A 4,074-nucleotide genomic window follows, 5' to 3' on the forward strand; every position below is an offset into this window, starting at 1 on the left:
AAAAAAAAAAAAAATGCATTGACCCATGTCAGTTTAGTTTTGTGTATTTCACTGTAAATAAATTATATTTCAATCAAATGCATTAAAAAAAAATATTTACAGCCTTTGAAACTCAATGGGGCAGTTCTACTCTGTCCTATAGGGTTGCTATGAGTTAGAATCAACTCAATGGCAGGAGGCTTTTTTTGGTTTTTCACTCTTTATGTTCATTTGTTGATAAATATCGTTTTCTTGAATCAGCTCAAAACATTCATATTATTTGCAACTTTGGAAAAGAATAGGAGAATTTAAGTTCTTCTACCTGAAGAGGTATTAATGCATAGAATATTTTACATATTTTGTACATCTCTTTGACAGGTGAGCATTCACACGCAAAGCAATGCACTGGAGTGAAAGAATGAAGGAACATTTTGAGGAAAAACATCGGAAAAAAACAATTCAGCGAGAATTGGTGAAGAAATCAAGCCCAATATTCTTACTCATTACTCCTTTTAAATGTAGAACAGTCATTTAAAAAGCTGGACTGCAGCTTACATTGTGCTTCAGAAGAAAGTGGCAGAAAAATAGTCCTCAGCTGACAGGTTTTATGATGTTGACTACATGGATGAAAAGGATGGGGCTTTCCAATCAATCCTGTTGTATTAAGTTTCTCTTAAAAGCCCAATTAGTTCTAATCTGTACTTTCACTTTCATCAACAATGACACTATCCTATCTATCCTGCCAATGCAGAAACTTTATATTCATAAATATTTCAACATGCTTTGTTTTATTAAATTTTTATTACTGTTAAGATTGCTATATTTATTTTTTTATTTTACTCCAAATCTTCATTCTTATTATTTGAACCATAAAATAATAAGGACTATTGCAACTAATGCAAGACTGTGCCTTCCCCTAGATTATCAACCACAAGTGGTGTTTTTGAAAAAACTTGTAAAACAATGAAAGAAATGACTTATTTTAATTTTTTTGTTCAAGGAAAGATGGATTCAAATAAATTATTCAGTTTTTGCTTTTATATGGCCTTGATTCTTTGTCTAATAGAATAAAAATATTACCTAAGTGTCATATTGTAGAATTAAATGTGTAGTCTTATTTCCCAAAGTGCAATAAAGTGTAAGTTATAGAAAACTACTAAAATAAGAATCTTATTTTGTATAAAAACCAAAAAAACAAACTCACTGTCATCAAGTCAATTCTGACTCATAGTGACCTCCTTTGGGTTTCTGAGGTGGTAAATCTTTATGGAAGTAGATTGCCCAGTCTTCCTTCCAAGGAGTGGCTGGTGGGTTTGAACCGCCAGCCTTCTGGTTAGCAGTCAAATGCCTTAGGTACTATGCCACCAGAGCTCCTTATTATTTTGTATGTTGTTGTTGTTATGTGCCATGGAGTCAGACCCGACTCATAGTGACCCCTCCTTGGGTTCCCAAGGCAGTAACACTACGGAAGTGATAGAAGAAAAGAAATGGAAAGAATAGCATTTCTCTTTAAAGTGTTTCAGGTGAGCCACTACCTCTACATAGTCCATCTATATTTTCATAGAAGAGCATGGTAAAAAGAAAAGGCAAGCTTTTCCTCTGCACTTAGTGGGGGAAAGGGGGTTATCTGTTTAGAACAGAAATTTTTGCCCATTATAAAAAATTATTATGTACTTGGAAATGCAGAAGGCTAACCATAAGACAATTGAAATCACCTGTAATCTTACTTCTCAGAAATAATCTTTTGGCATTTTCCTAGGTTGGGAGAATAGATCTATGTTTCTTTCCAGTTCCAGAAAGGATTTATGACAGCTACAATACACACATAAATACATGTAATAGGATAAAATCTATCCAAAAACGTTGATAAGGAAAAACAGGATGAAAGAATATTGAGAGTTAAAAAAGACAAGATGAAAGCAGAAATTAGGTTAATAACCAGTGTGATGAATTCCCCCTACTGCTGTGAGAATTGTTTTACACCACAGAGATCACGTGGCATATACAAGGGCATGTTTCAAGAGGGATCTAAGCTGAATGCAATTTGTCATTGTCAGAGCCAAAGAAGTTACACTGCCATTGCAGGGCTTGGAAAGAGCAAGGTGACTTTGGTAGTCACCCATCCACCCACCCACCACATCCCGCCCCACTTCTCCCCTTCCTTGGTCATCTTGGTGTGTCCCCTCTTTCCCTGGGCTATTTTCTTTGCTGCTGCATCTCTTACTTGGAGGACAGACACTATTTACAAAAAGCTATGACTACATCTCTGTGCTCCATTTCCAAGACCCAACTCTGAGACGTTTTAAACCAGGTCAGCTCTGACTGATAGTGCCCTAAGTACAATAGAACAAAACACTGTCTGGCCTGAACCATCCTCAGAATCAATGCTGTATTTCAGCCCATTGTTGCAGCCTCTGTGTCAGTTCATCTCATTGAGGATCTTCCTTTTTGGCTGTCCCTGCACTTTACCAAGCTGGATGTCCTTCTCCAGAGATTGGTCCCTCCTGATAACATGTCCAAAGTACGTGAGATGAAGTTTTGCCATCCTTGCTTCTAAGGAACCTTCTGGCTATAATTCTTCCAAGACAGATTTGTTCATTCTTCTGGTAGCCCATTGTTGTTGTTGTTGTTATGCGTAGCCCATAGTATATCCAATATTCTTCACCAACACCATAATTCAAATGCATCAATTCCTCCTCAGTCTTCCTTATTCAGTGTCCACTTGCTTGCATATGAGGTGATTGAAAGTACCATGCCTCAGGTCAGGTGCACATGAATCCTTAAGGTAACATCTTTACTTTTTAACAGTTTAAAGAGGTCTTTTGCAGCAGATTCACCTAAAGCAATTTTATTTTTTGAGGATTTTTGTTGTCTATATGTTGAGATGTAATCAATGCTGAAGGCTATAGTCTTTGATGTTCATCAGTAGGTGCTCCAAGTCATCTTCACTTTCTGCAAGCAAGGTCATTCATGTATCTTCACTTTCAGCAAGCAAGGTCATGTCATCTGGATATCGCATGTTGTTAATGATTCTTCCTCCAATTCTGATGCTATCTTCTTCTTCATATAGTCCAGCTTCTTGAATTCTTTGGGTCAGCATATAGATTGAATAAGTATGGTGAAAAGAATACAACCCTAATTGCACATCTTTCCTGATTTTAAACCTAGTTCTGTTCAAATGACTGCCTCTTGGTCTATGTACAGGTCCCACATGAACACAATAATATGTTCTGGAATTTCCATTCTTTACAATGCTATCCATAATTTGTTATGATCCACACAGTCAAATGCCTTTGCATAGTAAATAAAACACCAGTAAACATCTTTCTGGTACTTTCTGCTTTCAACCAACATCGATCTGACATCAGCAATGATATCCCTCATTCCCCATCCTCTTCTGAATCCAGGTTAAATTTCTGGCAGTTCCTTGTCGAAGTATTGCTGCAACCATTTTTCAATTATCTTCAGAAAAATTTTACTTGTGTATAATATTAATGATTAAACCATGGACAATTTTAAACAGCCCTTTTTTGAAAACGTATTATACATTCACATGGTTCACAAATCAAAATCCTATATAAAAAGTATGCACTGAGATGCCTATTTTTATTAATTTTTTTTTTTTTTGGCTCCTTTGGTGTGTACCTCCAGAGTTTCTACCATGAACCAAAGAAAATGCAACTACATATTCTTAATTTTTTTCAAACTCACTCTTCAATCACTTGTAATTCTTCTCATTTCTATGTCTCTCTCATAAAAAAAAAAAAAAAAATACACAACTCTCTTAGCACATGGTTCCATTCAAAGCAGTAGGGAATTGCTGAAGGGAGAAATGTGAAAGGATCTGGAATTCAATTAACTTTTGCTGTCATTGGTGTGTAACACTGAATGAGTCACTGCTTTTCTAGTAAACGGGAATGAAAATCTCATAAATTAATCAAGGTTTCCAAGGGATGTGATGGACCAAAACCCAGATGTTCACCTAGTTAACAAATTAATCTTTAAAAACCTGCCTAAATTTCTTTCTTTATTACTAAATATAACTTTAGCTATTGTTAGTAATTTTTAACTTTATATTACTGCTTCTAACTTGGA

This window comes from Orycteropus afer, unplaced genomic scaffold (genome assembly GCF_000298275.1).
Source record: "Orycteropus afer afer isolate SDZICR_OR568_19922 unplaced genomic scaffold, OryAfe1.0 scaffold00063, whole genome shotgun sequence".
NCBI lineage: Eukaryota > Metazoa > Chordata > Mammalia > Tubulidentata > Orycteropodidae > Orycteropus > Orycteropus afer.